The sequence below is a fragment of the Mobula birostris genome, chromosome 23 (assembly GCF_030028105.1).
Source record: "Mobula birostris isolate sMobBir1 chromosome 23, sMobBir1.hap1, whole genome shotgun sequence".
Taxonomy (NCBI): domain Eukaryota; kingdom Metazoa; phylum Chordata; class Chondrichthyes; order Myliobatiformes; family Myliobatidae; genus Mobula; species Mobula birostris.
In genome coordinates this window covers 11,264,692-11,284,001 of record NC_092392.1, presented here as the reverse complement: position 1 = coordinate 11,284,001, position 19,310 = coordinate 11,264,692, and positions in this window count along the sequence as shown.

Here is a 19,310-nt window from a genome sequence, read left to right as displayed (position 1 = left end):
ATCGTTATTGATCCTTTAATATTAGGAGGTTAATGAATATTGTTTATAATCCCTCACTTACTACCCCGGAATGTATTATCTCACTAGATGCTGAGAAAGCCTTTGACAGAGTCGAATGGCCTTATTTATTTAATGTTCTTGAGAAATTTAATCTTAGTCTGACATTTATATCTTGGATTAAATTGTTATATTACTCCCCGGTAGCCTCGGTTTGTACTAATAATCATAGATCTCCTTTTTTTCGTCTTTTTCGTGGTACTAGGCAAGGATGTCCTCTTAGTCCTTTACTTTTCAATATCGCCCTTGAACCTTTAGCAATTGCTATCCGTGACTCGCCCAATATTTTTGGTATTACCCGTGGAAACGAAACACATAAATTATCACTATATGCAGATGATTTGTTATTATACATCTCCAATCCGGAGAAGTCAATTCCTGCTATTCTATGTTTGTTGGCTCAATTTAGTAATTTTTCTGGTTACAAATTGAATCTTAATAAGAGTGAATTATTCCCCCTAAATAAGCAGGTACCTACTTATGGACGTTTACCATTTAAACTGGTTATTGATTCATTTGAATATTTAGGGATAACAATTATGAAAAAGTATAAAGATTTATTTAAAGCTAACTTTTTACCTTTAATTGATCAGATCCAATTTCTTTGTCTTTGATTGGTCAGATTAATGCTATTAAGATGATCATTTTGCCCAAATTTTTATATGTATTTCAATCGGTTCCAATTTTTATCCCAAAATCTTTTTTCGATAACGTAGACTCAAAAATTTCCTCATATATATGGCAGAATAAAAATCCTAGGTTATGTAAAAGGTATTTACAGAAACCTAAAAAGGAGGAGGGGCTTGCCCTCCCGAATTTCAGATTCTATTATTGGGCAATTAATATTCGATATTTAAAATTTTGGTTACGAGATTTGGATGTATCTTTAAATCCACAGTGGGTAAATCTTGAATGTAATTCATTACAAGGGTTTTCCTTGGGTTCAGTTTTAGGAACTTCGCTTCATTTTACTTCTTCCAAATTGTATAAACAAATGAATAATCCAATAGTTAAGCATACTTTACATATATGGTTTCAATTTCGAAGATTTTTTGGGTTTAATCAATTTATTTTAGCAAGTCCTATTATATCTAATTTCCTTTTTCAACCTTCCACTATGGATCAAGCTCACTTTGATTGGAAAGCCAAAGGTATAATACGTTTTTGTGATCTATTTCTGGATAATTGTTTCATGTCTCACTTTTTTAGATATCTACAGATTAGAAACTTTTTAATTACTGTTTCTCCTAATTTTCCACACCCATATCCAATAGACACCTTGGAAAAAATTTTAGATTTAAATCTCTCTCAGAAAAGTGTTGTAGCAATTATATAGATATGAATTTATGTCCTGATGTTTCCAATAAGATTAAAGCTGACTGGGAAAGTGAACTTAACATTATTATACCGATTGAAAAATGGGAAAAAATTCTTCAATTGGTTAATTTATCCTCTATATGTGCTAAACATGTGTTGATACAGTTTAAAGTAGTGCACAGGGCTCATATGTCTAAGGATAAACTATCTCGTTATTATTCTTATATAAATCCTATATGTGATAGATGTCATTTCGAGATAGCTTCTTTAACTCACATGTTTTGGTCATGTCCTTTGTTGGAAAAATATTGGAAAGACATTTTTGACATTATTTCAACAGTTTTGAATATAGACTTACAACCTCATCCAATTACTGCTATCTTTGGATTACCAAAGATAGATTCAAATGATTTAACCTCTTCAGCATGTAGGATGATTGCATTTCTTACTCTAATGGCTAGAAGATCCATTTTGCTGAATTGGAAAGAGATTAACCCTCCTACGGTATTTCATTGGTTTTCACAAACTATGGTATGTTTGAATATGGAAAAAATTAGAAGTGCGGTTTATGACCCTTTCATTAGATTTGAAAAAACTTGGAGGCCATTCATTCAGAATTTTCATTTGATGTAATTTGACCATTTCTAAACTTGTTTTATTTCTCTGTACTGTTGGTTGAGAGGAACGGTGTCGTCGACACTAAGGTTTCCTTCTCTCCCATTTTCAAGTTGTTAGTATTGCCCAAGTCTTTTAGTTTAGTTGACTAATTCTGTTTAGTTTAGTTTTTTGGGGGGATGGGGTTTGTTTTTTTTTCTTTTTCTTTTCTTTTTCATGATTTTTCTTCAGTTTTTTTTGCTTTGTATTATTCATTATTATTCTGCACGATTGGGAGCTTTGTTAATTTTTACTATTTGGTTTTACAATTACTCATTTTAAATGTAACAATGTATCTCCTACTACTTGTATTTTTGCTTTATGTTTTCATCCTATGAAATTAATAAAAAGATTGAAAAAGAAAGAAAGAAAGAAAATTAACCCGTTTGTGCTAACAACAACTCTGGCAAATAAGATAGGGGAAATAGTATTTGCAAAAGTCCTTAATGATGGCAACTTATTGGTAAGATGTGCGAATGAGGAGCAACTTGAGAAAGCACTCAAGCTAAAAGAGATAGGAAAATGCAAGGTGGAATACACTGGGAGGGTGGGAGCACAAAATAGTGGTTGTAAAGGAATGATCACGGGGGTACCAATGAGTATAGATATGGAGGAGTTAAAGAGGAATATCAAAAGAGGGAAAGTAATGAATGTTCAAAGACTGAAAACAACAAAGGAGGGAGTGAAAAAGGAAAGTGAATCTGTATTGATTGAATTTGAAGAAGAAAGAGTGCCAAGGAAGGTGTTCCTGGGTTTCATGAGTTAGCCAGTAAGGGTGTATGTGCCAAAGCCACTGAGGTGCTATAATTGTCAAAGGTTTGGACACGTAGCTAAAAACTGTAAAAGGCAGAGGAGATGTGCTAGATGTGGGGGTGATCATGAATATGGAAAGTGCGGAACAGGAGTTCAACCAAAATGCTGCAATTGTGGAGGAGCTCATAATGTGACATGTAGTGGGTGTGAGATTATGAGACGGGAGAATAAAATTCAAGAAATAAGAGTGAAATGAAAGATCACTTATGCAGAAACTGTAAGAATGTCAAGAGAACAGAATAATGCTCCTAATGAACAGGGAGCAATAGGGATACGAGAGATGCAACAAAGAACAAATGACAGGATTTATGTAGACAAAAAGGCTCTAGTAACATTCATTGCAGGAGTGATTAATAGTACGGCTGAGGTAAAGTCAAAAAGTGACAAAATTCAGCTGGTGGTAAAAGCAGCAGTAAACCATTTAGGGTTAGTAGGACTGACATGGGAGGAAGCGAGGGAAAACCTTGCTAATCAGTCAAGCCAGGAAGTGTCATGTGTTGGTTAATACTAATTATGGTGATTCTTTTACAATGGAATGCAAGGAGCTTACTGGCCAATAGCCAGGAATTCAAGCACTTTATTAAAGAAATGGTTGTAAAACCGGATGTAGTGTGTATTCAGGAAACTTGGTTGAAACCAACTTTAGACTTTGTGGTATATGGGTATACAATGATAAGGAAAGATAGAAATCTAGGGGGAGGAGGGGGTTGTACTATGTTAATCAAGCAAGGTATACCATATAGGGTACTGGAAAAAGGAGATGATCAGGAATACATAGTGGTGGAAGTGTGGGAGAGAGGGGAGGGAGTGGTTATAATTAACTACTACAATCCATGTAAGAGGTTGGATTTGGACAGCTTATTAAAGATACAAGGACAAAACAGACATAAAGTAGTGTGGTGTGCAGATTTCAATGCTCATAGCACAATATGGGGGGGATCAGATTACAGATCCAAATGGAAAGGTAATTGAAGATTTGATGGAAGAAAGGGATTTGGTGTGTATGAATGATGGTAGAGGCACAAGGATAGATATAACAACAGGAACTGAGTCAGTGTTAGATATTATGTTAGTGTCTAATACCTTGACTGGCATTAGTAACTGGGGAGTTTGGACTGCTTCAACAGTGGCAGTGATCACTACCCAGTTTTGTGTTCAGTGGGTGAAAGAGTTGAAATAAGACCAGGTGGCGGAATCCCAAAGTGGGTGTTTGGAAAAGCACGTTGGGGTAAATTCCAGAAGTTGAGTGAAGAAGCATTGACAAAGATTGATATTTCTGGAAATGTAGATGAATTAAACAGTCAGATGACTTCAGCAATTATCATGGCAGCAGAAGGATCTATACCTAGGAGTAAAAATAGGATGAATAGGAAACTGGTACCATGGTGGACAGAGGAATGTTGTCAGGCTGTAAAAAACAGAAATAGAGCATTTAGGCTAGTTAAAAGAACCTGTAATATGCAGCATTTGGTTCAATATAAGAAAGCACAGGCAGTGGTGAGAAGGACTATACGTCAAGCTTAAAAGGACAAGTTGGAGGAGTTTTTGCGACGAGATAGGAAGAACAACACCTGTGGGAGAGATATGGGGAATGATTAAGAGGATCGGAGGAGATAGAAGGGAATGGGAATATCCAGTAATGATATCTGAGGAGGAAACTGCAGTCTCCAGTAGGGATAAGGCTGAGATCATGGCCAAGTCATTTGTACTGATACACAGTTCAGAAAATTTGTCTGAAGAAGGGAGAAGGAGAAGGGAAAGAACAATGAGCCAACATCTAGGTATGTTAAACAGGAGGGAAGGAACAGACGATATAATTGACGATCCATTTACATTAGCAGAAATGGTGAGAGCAATAAAGAGATCGAGACCAACCTCCCCAGGGAAAGATCTGATATGCTCTGTGATGCTAAAAAATCTAGGAGAAGGAGCGCTCTTGAAGTTGCTGCATTTTTATAACAGAGTGTGGGAGGAGGGAAGATTACCAAGTGCATGGAAAGAAGCAGTAGTAATTCCAATAAGGAAGCCTGGCAAGGATCTGTCAAAACCCACTAGCTACAGACCAATTGCATTAATATCAAGTATGTGTAAGATAATGGAAAGGATGATAACAGAAAGGTTATCGTATGAGCTTGAGAAAAGGGGAATGCTGGCAAGTTATCAGAGTGGTTTTAGAAAGGGAAGGAATTCCATGGACTCAGTGATAAGGTTAGAGACTGAAATAAGGACGGCCCAGACAAATAGAGAGTCAGTAGTGGCAGTGTTCTTTGACATTGAAAAAGCCTATGATATGATGTGGAAGGAAGGATTATTAATTAAACTGCACAAGATGGGGGTTGGTGGGAGAGTTTTTAATTGGATTAAAGATTTTTTGTTTGGTAGAAAAATTCAAGTTCAGATTGGATCAGAATTATCAAAACAGTACATAGTGGAAAATGGCACACCTCAAGGTAGTGTGATTAGCCCATTACTTTTCATGATTATGATCAATGATGTCTTCACAAAGGTACCAGTGGATATAGGTAGGTCACTGTTTGCGGATGATGGGGCCTTGTGGAAAAGAGGCAGGAACATGGACCATATAATCAGGAAACTACAAGAAGCAATTGATGAAGTGGTGTAGTGGGGTTATGATTGGGGATGTAGATTTTCAGTAGAAAAAACTCAAACTGTATTTTTTTTACCAGGAAAAGAGTTGAGATAGGGAAGAAGTTAAGGATGTATGAGGTTGAATTAGAAAGGGTTGCGTTATTTAAATTTCTGGGCGTTATATTTGATTCACGATTAACATGGGCAGACCATATCAGGAAGGTTGAGGAGAAATGTAAAAAAGTTATAAATGTGATGAGATGTTTGACTGGTAGGGAATGGGAAGCAAGTTGTTCAGTGTTGAAGAGAATGTATGTGGCTTTAGTAAGATCTGTATTGGATTATGGAAATATAGTATATGGATCAGCAGCTAGGTCTCTTATAAGGAAACTGGATGTGATTCAGGCTCAGGCCTTGAGAATGTGCAGTGGGGCTTTTAAAACGTCACCAGTGTCAGCCCTACAGGTAGAAATGGGAATAATGCCTTTGGAACTAAGAAGGATGCAACTGATGGCAAACTACTGGGCTAACTTGCAGGGGCACAATGATTCTCACCCTGCTAAAGGAGCGTTGCAGGAGTGCTGGGAAAATGGGAGGTTTCAGAGAGATACCTTTAGTCGGGTAGGGAATGATATTGTGAAAGAATGTGGAGTGTTTGACCTAGGGATAAGTCCTTCAGTAGTTTATCCGGTTGTAGCTCCATGGAAGCTTGTATGGCCTGACATAGACTGGCATTTATTAGAGGTAAAAAGGAAAGGAAGATATAAAACAGATTTGGTAAATGCATTTAACTGTCATGTGATGGAAAAGTATAGTGATTACACTCACATTTATAAGGACGGTGCGAAGGAACCTGAAACAGGAGTGACAGGGTTTGGGGTGGTTATACCAGCAAAAGAAATTGGAATCAGCAGAAGAACATCTAATAAGTTAGGGGTGTTTACAGTGGAGATGCTGGCAGTGTTGGTTGCGTTGCAATGGGTGCAGAAAGCCAGACAAGCCAAAGCATTGATATGTTCAGATTCATCCTCAGTTCTAGCAAGTTTAAGGTCTTTTCACACAAACAGTCGGCAAGATGTACTTTATGAAGTCCTTCAGTTAGTTACAAGAATTGCAAATCAGGGAGGTCAGGTAAAAATTTCTATGGGTTCCAGCACATGTAGGGGTGAAGGGGAATGAGAGGGTGGATGAGTTGGCAAAGAGGGCGTTAAAGAAAGAAAATGTAGAAATGCACATTAGTATCAGTAAAGCAGAGGTTAAGTGTGTAATCTGGGAAAAAGTCAACCAAATGTGGCAAGAAAGATGGGACCGGGAGGGGAAAGGAAGGCATTTATATCAAATACAAAAGAGTGTTGCAGGTACTAGGGTAGGTAGTGGAAACAGAAGAGAGGGAACTGTGTGGACTAGGTTAAGGCTGGGACACCGTGCATTAAACAAAACATTGAAAATGATAGGGAAACACCAGACAGGATTGTGTGAGGAATGTCAGGAAGAGGAGTCAGTAGAACATGTAGTTCTGTGTTGCAGGAAGTATGGGATACAGAGAGAGATGATGAGAAATAAACTAAGGGAGTTGGGAGTGCAGGAATTCACATTAAAAGGGTTGCTGGGCATGGGTGAGAGAGCACAGGTTGGGGTATTTTAGCGTTCTTAAGGGGTACAGGGTTTTTTTATAGGATATGACGGATAAACAGGAATAGAGTACTAGGATGGTCAAAGATGGGAGGGTAAAGTGTAGGTTAGAGAGAGTGTGTGTGTGCGTGTGTGTGTGTGTGTGTGTGTGTGTGTGTGTGTGTGAGCGAGCGAGAGAGATTGGGTGAAGGGATTTAGAATATATGTCTAGTGCACATTCCGGAGCAGAAGGTGGCGGTAATGCACCATTAAGTTGGATGCCAACCGCCGTAAAACAAGACACAGACAGGCAGACAAGGGAGGACAGGAAAGCTTGAAGGAAGTGTTGAATGAACTTCCAGTAGAAGTGGTAGAGACGGGTTTGCTATTATCATTTAAAGAAAAAATGGATAGGTATATGGACAGGAAAGGAATGGAGATTTATGGTCATAGTGCAAGTCGGTGGGACCAGGTGAGAGTAGCGTTCGGCACGGACTAGAAGGACCGAGATGGCCTGTTTCCGTGCTGTAATTGTTATATGGTTATATGAGTCACTTATAAGTCAATAGCATCATAACATTTTAAGTAACGTTTGGATATTAAACACACAGCACATATTTTCCCCATATGAACATATAAAATCATTGCAACACACCAATATCGCTGAATCAGTGGGAGCCCTGGGCTTGTTTTCCTGCAACAAGACAGTCCAATCGAGGGGTGACGGGAGACAGCGATACTAAAGGGGTTCCTCATTTCCAGTCTATTCCACAATTTAGTTTTTTGTTGCATTCATCGCAGAGATACGTTGGAAATGGAAGTAACATTTTCAGTGCCCTCGTGGCTATCTCAGGATATTTAGCCTTGACTTTCATCCAGAATTCCGGCACAGGTTTTATGTCAAACATACTTTTCAGCCCGTCGCCATCATTTGCAAGCTCGGGGAGTTGATCTCCTTCCCGCGCTGACACGGATGATGCGCGCATAATGACCTCGCGTGCGTTCAAACTCAACAGCGCGTGACAGGGAATGAGGGAAGGTGCAGTTGACTCATATCGTTTCCTCGTGGCCCGGTAGCGCGTGCTTTGCCCCCCGGTGGTTGGGGACCGCTGACTTACTGCCTCCAGTTGTCACCATCCCTCAGGATCAAACCTACATTCCAATTGTCCTGCCTCTATCCCACTGTCCATGGACCATAAAACCCACCTGAGCCTGTACCCCTGGAACCAAGGATGGTGGTAGGTGGTCCAGTGTACATGATTCGCCAGTTGAAGGATTTGTGTCATCGTGGATAGGGTGTACAGTGACTGATAATTTTACAGCCTGAGGAGAGGTTTTGGTTGCCTATCCAGTTTCATTGTGGACCCATCACTTATTGAGGAGTTTCAGCAGACCCATCCTGATTCATATTGTGCTGTCGAGTGCTGGCCATGGTGGCTGTGGGATCCTGACATGCCCGCTAAGGAGACACCTCGTAGCGTCCACCCAGCTAACAGAAGACACCTGCCACTCATTCCCAACTCATCTCCTATTTAAACCTAGATCTTATCCACAGTACTTTGTTCACCCATCAAACCAGCCAGACTCAACCTAGCCTCAATTACCTTGTTGTATTAAGTACCTGCTCTCTTTTGTTCTGTGGCCCTTGGTGGCTTGTTATTTTGCAGCTTATTTGTAAAATATTATTTACTGCTAAATTTTCTCTACTTCTCTGCTTTTGGGTTAAGCTTCCTGTGCAGTTCCTGACACTACAATGATGAACTGAATTATTGTCAATGAGGAGACACCAGTTGTTACTGACTGGTCATGCAAAGTCAATGGCCCAGAGACAAAAGTTTGAACCCATCCCAGCAGCTGAGAAGTAAACTGTCTGGAATGGTGAGCTCCTGACAACCATCAAACATTCCAATGATTGAAGTGACCATCAAGATAGGTAGTCAGTGTGGGGTACACTGAACCCTTTCCCCCTCAATCATTTTGGATACTGTTGAGGGGACGACCTACAGAGGAGATCTACAGCAATCAGGTTTCTGGCACTGAAGGGAAAGAAGAGAAGATGAGAGCAGTGATGAGAAGCACCAGATCCTTTTTCAGGTATTTAATACTTAAGGGACAGGCTGGAGAGGATGTGGATGACAATAAGTTTCCTGCATAGCCTAACCCTTGGATTCTGATATTGTGGCAGGCCCACATCCAGTTAAAGGGCTGGAAATATTCACGGACACAGATACTCAGGACAGATAGGGGAGGCCAGATACAATTCTGAGGGCAATATTCCAGTGCTGAGATGATCACAGTCAATGTTTAGCAATAAAACAAAAACTGGGATCTCATAACTGAGACAGAAGTCTACTGACAGAGAAAAGGATGTTGAGGAATAAATTTTGCAGAGAAATTGCCAAGATTCAAACACCACAGAACAGAGATAATGAATCAATCGATTTATAAAAATATATACCAGAATAATAAAATCATAAGCAGGAACAGGGAAATTCTGAAGTTTCAGAAGAGTTTGATCAGTGTACTTTTGGTCCAATGAGGAACAGCATCACTGGACATGATTCTGAGAAAAGAGACATGTCAACTGGAGCAAGTACTGTATCATCAGGATAATCATCTTGGTGACAGTGATTGTAACACCATGACGGAAGGGAAAAGGGTTTGTAAGAGGAGGTCAGGAAGGAAATGTACTGATGGCTGCAGAGTTTAGAATGACTCCTCTACATATTCTTTATCAAAAGACTTAGAGCACTGCAGCACAGAAACAAACCCTTCACTATGTCTAATCATTGCTGATCTGTTTTTCTGCCAAATTTGATCTACCCATAACAATACCATTGCCCTCCATACCTCCACATACCTATCCAAACCCTTCGTAATTGAACCCACATCTACCACTCCTGCTGGTAGCTCATTTCACACTCACATCACACTATGAGTGAAGAAGTTTCCTTACATATTCCCTTTAAATATTTCCTCTTTCACACTAAACCTATGAACAGTTCAAGTTTCATACAACCTCATCAAGGGAAAAAGCCCACTTTGTATTTACCCTCTCTATTCTACTCAGATTTGTATCAGCCTCTATCATATCTCCCCTCGTTCTCTTGCACTCCAGACAGTGCATTCCTAACCTATTGAGTCTTTCCCTCTAACTCAGCCCCTCAAGTCCCCACAGCATCCTTGTCAATTTTCTCTGCACTCTTTCAAGCTTATTGACATGTTTTCTGTAGGTAGGTGACCAGAATTGCACACAATACTCCAAATTTTGCCTCTTATGCAACAGCAAGGGAACCTCCTAACTCCTGTGGTCACTGCCCTGATTTATGAAAGCCAATGTGCGAAAAGCTCACTTTACAACCCTTTCTACTTCTAACACCACGTTCAAGGAAATATAGATCTGTATTCCTGGATCACTTTTTTTCTGCTGCACATCTCAATGCCCTGTCATTGTGTAAGTCCTATCTTGGTTTGTCCTCCCAAAGTACAACACCCCACTAGAGACAGGTTTCCAGTCAGCGACACAACCTTCTACAACCACTGTCTGTCTTCTCCCACTGAGCCAATGCTGATCCAAATTACTACTTAATCCTGAACGCCAAATGACTCCAACTTCTAGACCAGCCTCCAATGTGGGATTTTGTCAATGACCTTGCTGAAATCCATGTGGAAAATTCCACTGCATTTCCTGAATCGCATGTAATCTCTTCAAAAAAATTCCATAAGATTGGTTAGATTGCTTCCGACTCACAAAGCCATCTTGCCTATCCTAACCAGGCCCTGTGTATACAGCTACTTATATATCCTGTTATTTAGAATACCTTCTAATAATTTCTAGATTATGAGAACACTCAGTCCTCTTTTATTGTCATTTAGAAATGCATACATGCATTAAGAAATGACACAATGTTTCTCCGGAGTGATATCACAGAAAACAGGACAGACCAAAGAATAACCCTGACAGAACCACATAATTATAACATATAGTTACAGCAGTGCAAAGCAATACCATAATTTGATAAAGAACAGACCATGGGCACAGTAAAAAATACTCTCAAAGTCCCGAGTCCAGGGACTCCCGAGTCCCCGATAGCAGGCGGCAAAAGGGAGAAACTCCCTGCCATAAACCTCCAGGCACCATCAACTTGCCGATACCTTGGAAGCAGCCGACCCCAGCCGACCCTGAGTCCATCCATCCGAAAACTCCGAGCTACCGAGCAGCCTCTCCCATACTGCATCCCGAGCGCCATCCTCTGCTGAGCACCTTCGACTTCTCCCCGGCTAGTGAAACACGCAAAGCCGAGGATTTTTGGGCCTTCAGCTCTGGAGATTCCGGTTTCCACACAGTAGCAGTGGCAGCAAAGCGGCATTTCGGAACTTTTCCAGATGTTCAACTGTGCTCTCACATCTGTCTCCATCAAATCAGGATTGTGCATGGTCCCCTACTTGACAGATAACAGATATTCATCACCGAAGTGGCCGCACGCGCTGCCATCGCGCCACCATCTTCTCCCTCCCTCCCATTTACCCATGTCTGACATCAGGCTCACTGGCCTGTAACTTCTCAGCTTATTCTGAGATCCCTTCTTGAACAAAGGAACAACATTCACTTTCCTAAAGTTCTCCAGTACATCACACATGCCTCAGGATATTTTAAATATCTCGAAGGTTCAAAGGTTCAAAAGTTCATTTTATTACTATAGTATTCAACTCTGAAATTCTTCAATTGATCGGGCACATTGACTCCCAAATCTCTCCTCCCGCACAAAAAGAACAAAACGGATCAGGCACGTTGACCCTCAAATCTCTCTTCCCCCACAAAAGATTCGAATCAGGTGGTGAAACACAAAATATAAAAACTATAGGACTGAAAAATAGAGTCTATAGTCCAAAGTCCAAATCCAAAAATGCAGAAAAACCAGGATAATTCTCTTCAGGCCCAGACACAGCAACAGCACTTTACCTCTCTGGTACAGAGCAACTGATGAAAAGACAGGCAGCCAGGGCTCACTCTCTGTACTTGCTTCAATGCTTCAATTACCATTGTTGCTTCAGTCAGTGAACAATGAGAGCTTTAATTGGTGAAATGAAGCCAAACATTGACTTACATCCATCCTGCAGCCTGCCCGTTACGAGGTTCACACACGTTATCTGCCGGACCCTCTCTGAGATTGTAGAACGCTGGAACTCCCAAAAAAATCTCCAAGACTTCTGTACTCACTTGGATTTTCAATCATCCTCATGGCTTTAATTGCTGAACAATGGAAGCTTTAATTGGTGAGATTGGGTCAAACACTGGTTCGCATACCATCCTGCAGCCTTCTTGAAACTGCTGAGCGCTGAAGTCCCCAACCAATCTTCAAACAGGAAAACACAGGCTCCAATACTTCCAGAATCACATTCCAGACAAGAAACAAAGGAAAGACAGAAGAGAAGTGAAAAAAATGGTTTCATAATCAATCCAGAATATGTCGACCAAAGGAGTGTTGTACGCAGGTGCTGTCTTGACCTGAAGATCTCTGACAGGGCCCCTGTAACTTCAACTCTAGACTTCTGCATGATGTGTGCAGACTCCTTGTCAGGACCTAAAGATTATTCACATTAATTTGCCTCAAAATAGCAAACACCTCCTCTTCTGTAATCTAGATAGGGTCCATGACCGCACTACTCTTTTGCTTCTATTTTAAAGTCTCCGTCTGTGGGTATCTCCTAACTAACTAACTACAGATGCAGAAAAAAACAAATCATTTAAGGTATCCCCTTGTCTTTTGGCCACATGTATATATGACCATGCTGAAAATCATGATTCCCAGTTATTTCCTTGCTATCCTTTTGATCTTACTATAGCTGTCAAAGACCTTAGGATTTTCTTTCACCTGCTAAAATAACCTCATGTCTTCATTTAGCCCTCCTGATTTCTGTCATAAGAGTTCTCTCACATTTCTTATACTCCTCAGCAAGCACCTTGTGTGATCCTAACTGCCTCCTACCTCTTCTTAACCAGGGTCTCAATACCCCTTGGAAACCAGGTTCCCCCAAATCTGTTAGCATTGCATTTTATTCTAACAGGTATATAAATGCTGAACTCTCATTAATTTACTTTTTAACATTTTAACTTACCTGACATCCCTTTGCCAAAAGGCAACCTATCCCAATCCATACCTGCCAGATCTCTTCTGATGCTATCAAAATTGGCTTTACTCCAATTTAGAATCTTATACCAAGGTCCAATCTGAAGTTCTGCCCTAATTATCCTGAAACTATTAGAGTTATGATCACTAAATCTGAAGTATTTCCCTGCATACACATCTGTCCTCTGCACTGTCTCATTCGTTAAGGTGAGGTCTTGTATCACTACTGAGAGGTCTCTCATTTACACCCATGAACATGGTCATCCCATTCTTATTCCCCAGTTCCACCAATATTCCCTCAGTAGATGAGCCCTCCAGTAGGTCCATTCCAGGCACTGCCATGACATTGTCATTGATGAGTAATGCCTCCCCTACCTTTTAATCCCTCCTGCTCTAACATGTCTAAGACAAAGGATGCCAGGAAGATTGGGCTTCCACATTGCCCCTTCTGCAACCAGGTCTCACTAATGACGACAACATTGCAAGATGGTGCTGGCGATCATCGGCAACTTCCTGTGGGCTGCAGAAAATTTTTCCGAAGTTCCTCTTAAATATTCTTCCCTTGAATTGTGTTTACTGCAATCTGTAGAATGTAACTTTGCTCAAATAATGGATTTAAATCGTCTCACACGATCGGCTGAAGAACCTGGAGCAGTCAGACGTAATGCCTTTAAGGCTCATTACCACAGCTAAAAGGGAAGCAGGAAAGGGGAATTCAGGCCAGGCTGAAAAGCAGAATGATGAGGCCTCCTCTATCCAGCACCTTGTTGGCAAATGCACTGTCGATGGAGAGTAAAATTGAGAATAAGAGGTCAAGATTGATATATCAGAGGCAGATGGAAGACTGCACAGTTGTATGCTGTATTGAAATGTGGTCATCTCCAGATATGCCGGATGCAGAAAGATTTGCTATGCACAGAATGGACTGAACTGTGGAGTCGTGTAAGGCAAAGGGAGGAAGTATGTGTTTTATGATCAACTCCCATTGGTGCTCCGATGTGGCAGTTCTGTTGAACTCATGTTTCCCCGACTTGGAACACCTGGTGGTCAAGTGCCGACAATTCTACTTACCTTGTGAGTTCTCAGCTGTTATCTTGACTGAAGCTTACATATCACCAGCAGCTGACTATAATCAAGCACTTGTGACACTGCATGCTATCTGCAAACAAGGACAGCCTATGCCAATGCATTTCAAATGATAGTAGGAGACTTCAACTGAGCTGGTTTGAAGAAAATCCTGCCCAATTATCACCACCACATAAGCTGTAGCACCAGAGGTCCCAACATACTACAGCACTGCTACACTAAGAAAAGGACTGCCCACCATTCCTTGCCCAGGTTGCCTTACAGTAAATCAAATCTCTTGGCTGTGCTTCTGCCTACCTGCCTATGGGCAGAGCCTAAAACGCTAGGCTTCAGAGATAAGGACTTCTAAGAAGTGGCCTTGGGAGGCAGAGGAGTGATTATGGGATTGCTTTGAGTCAGTGGACTGGCATGTATTCAAGCACTCATCTGGAGATCTGTATGAAAACGCTATGGTTGTTTCAGATTTCATTGAAACAGTTGTAGATAAATGTATCCCCACAAAACCATTCAAAGTCTTCCTCAATCAGAAGCTGTGGATGAACCATGAGATCTAAAATCCACCAAGGGCCAAATCAGATGCATTCAAGTCTAGAGACCAGGAAAGCTAGAACAGGTGTAGGTATGATCTGCAGAAAGCTATCCCACGTGCAAAGTGGAAATTCAAGTCCAAATTTGAATCAATGGGGGATGCTCAATAGCTGTGGCTGGGCCTATATGCTATCACCCCCTGCAAAGTTAAATCTGATGACATTGGAGATAGCATGGCATCACTTCCAAATGAGCTCAATATATTTTATGCTCATTTTGCCTGTAAAAACGTGGAGAAACCACCACAAACCCCAACATCTCCTGATGATGCTATGATCTCCACCTTTGAAGCTGACGTGCAGGCTTCCTTCTGGAGGGTGAATCCATAGAAAGCATTTCAACCAGACAGGGTAACTGGCCACATAGTAAACATCGCTGTTGACCAACTGGCAGCTGTGTTCATTGAGATCATGACCTCCCACTTTGACAGTGTGTGGTACCAACCTGCTTCAAGCAGGCTTCAATTATGCCAGTGCCTAAGAAGGTGACCTGTCTAAATGACCATCACCCAGTTGCACTTACATCCACAGTGATGAAGTATTTTGTGAGGTTGGTGATGAAACATATCAGCTCCTGTCTGAGGAGCAGCTTTGATCCAATCCAGTGTGTATTATGGAGCAACAGGTCCACAGCAGATGCCATCTCATTGGCTCTTCACTCAACCCTGGAACATATGGACAGCAAAGATGCATATCTCATTATGTTCTTTATCAATTAGAGCTCAGGATTCAATACCATCACCACCTCAAAACGAACTAATAAGCTCCAAGATCTTGGCTTCAATACCTCCTCATGCAATTGGGCTTTGGATTTCATCACTTGTAGACTCAGTGGCAGCGCCAGAGATTCTTTTCTTGCTGGTGCTACAGTGGTGCTGAATTATTCAGTGATGGTGCTGAGGGATGTACCCTATGGTAATATGTATTCGCAAGGCCAGATGCGTGGCGTTTAAAAGTCAGTTTCAAGCATTATGTGCCTACTATAAATGCCTCTGTTGATTCACAAGCAACAGCAGTTGATAAATATAATATAGAAGTGAACTGTGACAGTCTTAACAGCATTGAAGACAACCCGGGCTACACAGAGCATCAACAAACAAACCAACAGAGCATCCAACCCACAGCGCACAACGTGAATCACGCACCAATCCCGCAATCAGTGTCAAATGCGTGCTTTTCAACTGAAGAACTAACCCACAATGTCCACTGCTATTCACAGTACCTAGACAGAAAATGCCAAAAGGTGCACCAAATTAAAGTCAAATAAGGCAAACAACAGGCGCAAGGCTTTACCAGGAGTTGGATAAATCATACTCTGACCAAGCAATACCTCAATTAATTCGACTACTGAATTTAAAACAAAAATCAACAGAATCACCGCTTGGAAGTCGAAGCAAAGCCAATAGGCTTAATAGCAGTAAATGTAATAGTATAGGATTTGCAGGGAACATAAGGACTATGGGGTATCCACCACAAAATAATTATAATAATCAGCATTAGTCGGCCCAAATTTTTAAAAAATCAACTGCTCTCACCATTGATGTTTTCAGAGAAGCACAATCCGTCTGTTGTTGTGATTGGTGGCGAAAGCATCAATGATTTCCTGGATGTCAAGTGCTTTGGTCCTCTGGCTGTTTATGGCCAACAGGGCCAAGTTGCTGTTCCGAGCATCGCCGCTGCTATTTCTTAGGTAGTTTTTGAGGTGGCTGAGGCAAGAGAAATTCCGATTGCATGAGGCAGATGTCACAGGTCGAGTCAGTAATATGCAGATTAGTTTATATAAATCTATAAATGCATCGTGGCAGGGTCTCATTGGAGCTAGAAATTCCACTGTGTCATTCACTGTCTGTCCTTGCCAGAGACTCTACCACAGCTCTCAGATACTCACGATTTTCTTGGACAATCTTTGCATGTCCTTTGTCAAGCATATTTCCCAATCTTAAACCGTGTTGTTTTCCCAATCTGAATTCGGCCCATGCCTCCATAGCAAACTTATGAGCTGCACTTACATGGTGGGTTTTGAAAGCTGTTGTAGCTTTCCGCCAGTTGCGGTAACTGGTGACAGTGAAGGTAGAATCAGAATGGAACCCATGTCCTCCACACAGGAAATGCCTGCATGCGAAGCAGAACGTCGTATCTTTCATGATCAAATATTCCAGTCAGTCAAACTAGCCACGAATAAAACTCCTTTGCTGATTGCCAAACTTGTTGCAGGCTGCGAAGGGCACTTTTTCAATGTTGGCTGACGGGGTCCTTCCTCAGGCTGCTGGCTAACATCGCTAACAGTATTCCCACTAGCACTAAGAGCAGCTTCATCCACTTTCTCTTCCGAATCCCGCTCCATTTCTTGTTTCTCTACTTCACCCTTGATGAGCTGCTGTCGTCCTCATCCCTACTTACTTCTTTCTGCATGTCACTTTCAGTTAAGACAGGCTCAGGCTGAGACACCACTGATTCCTCTGAATGAGATCATTTTCTCACTAAAAATCGATCCATTCTTCCCGCCGCCAAAATAATGCATGTGCCAGGCCCACGCTAGCTTTCAAAACCACAATGCATGTGTGTGTGACATCCATTAGTCTCACGAGACCATGGATCTGTGCCTGGATGTATACTATCAATCTTTCACATGAGTGAGAATGAGTGACATCACCACCTGAAGTGATCTTAGATCAGCTTAACTGATCTGAGGACAGCAACGGCAAGACATTGACTACGAACGAATAAGCAGAAATGTAGAGTGGATCTGACAGAGTTTAAAACTTTATTGCTGCATGGGTGCTATGGTAATTGGGGGCGCTGTTTCACCATATCAACTGGAGAAACAAGCTACATTCAAAACTATACAGAGAAAGCAAAGCAGCTGTAATTTGAATGTGAAATTTCAGTAAATTTCTTGGTGGTGCTACGCAGGTGCTATTGCAATTTCTGCTGGGGCTATTGCACCAGCTAACACCACCTTAGCACCGCCCCTGTGTAGACCCCAGTTTGTTTAGATTTTCAACAGCACCTCATCCACGACCTCCATCAGCACTGGTGCGCCGCACGGCTCTGTGCTTAGACCCCTGCTCTACTCGCTTTACACCAATGACTATATGGCTAAGCACAACCCCAATGTCATATTTAAGTTTACTGACAACACCACCCTTGTGGGACGAATCAAGGCTGGTAATGAATCAGCATACTGGGGGAGATTGAAAATTTGGTGGAGTGATGTTATAACAACAACCTCTCACTCAATGTCAGCAAGACTAAGGAACCGATTGTAGGCTCCAGGAAAGGGAAACCAGAGGTCCATAAGCCAGTCCTAATCGGAGGTTCATAGGTGGAGAGGGTTAGCACCTTTAAATTCCCAGGTATTACTATTTCCGAGGATCTGTCCGGAAAGCAACACATGGGTGCAATTGTGAAGAAAGCATTGCAGCACCTCTACTTCCTGAAGAATCTGCGAAGATTTGACATGACAACTAAAACTTCAAAAATATCTATAGATTAGCAGTAGAGAGTGTATTGACAGATTGCATCACGGCTGAGTATGGAAACACCAATGCCTTTCAATGGAAAATTATACAAAAAGTGGTGGAATCAGCCCAGTACATCATGGGTACAGTCCTCTCAATCATTGAGCACAGCTACATGAATTGTTGTCGCAGAAAAGCAGTATCCATCATCGGAGATCCCCACCACCCAGTGGGGAGGGATGGGGGGGACGAATGGACAAGGGAGTCATGTAGGGAGCGATCCCTGCGGAAAGCAGAGAGAAGCGGGGAGGGAAAGATGTGCTTAGTGGTGGGATCCCGTTGGAGGTGGCGGAAGTTACGGAGAATAATATGTTGGACCCGGAGTCTGGTGGGGTGGTAGGTGAGGACCAGGGGAACCTTATTCCTAGTGGGGTGGTGGGAGGATGGAGTGAGAGCAGATGTGCGTGAAATGGGGGAGATGCGTTTGAGAGCAGAGTTGATGGTGGAGGAAGGGAAGCTTCTTTCTTTAAAAAAGGAGGACATCTCCCTTGACCAAGTACCTCCTCATGGCGGAGGGAGTCGCCTTCAGAGCTTGACGGGAGAAGCGACGAGAGGCAGAGTCAAAAAAAATGTGAGTACCTGGAATCCTCAGAAGGTCCAAATTGAGAGGCTCGGAAACAAATCCTAAAGCTAACTGGAGTAAGTTGGCGACAGAGGCACGTTCCAAGAAAGGATGTATGGCTGTGATAGCAAGTCTGAGTGAAAATGTGGTTGAAAAGTTGAAGAGCTGAAGAAATTACAGATGGGGAGCAGTGAGAGATGGTTTCACTGAAATCCTGTCGAAGGGAGGATTTAAACTTCTTCAGTGTAGGCATCACCGGAAGAGGCTTCGCAGTAGTGAATTTAAAAACGCAAACAACAGGAATTCTGCGGATGCTGGAAATTCAAGCAACACACATCAAAGTTGCTGGTGAACGCAGCAGGCCAGGCAGCACTTCTAGGAA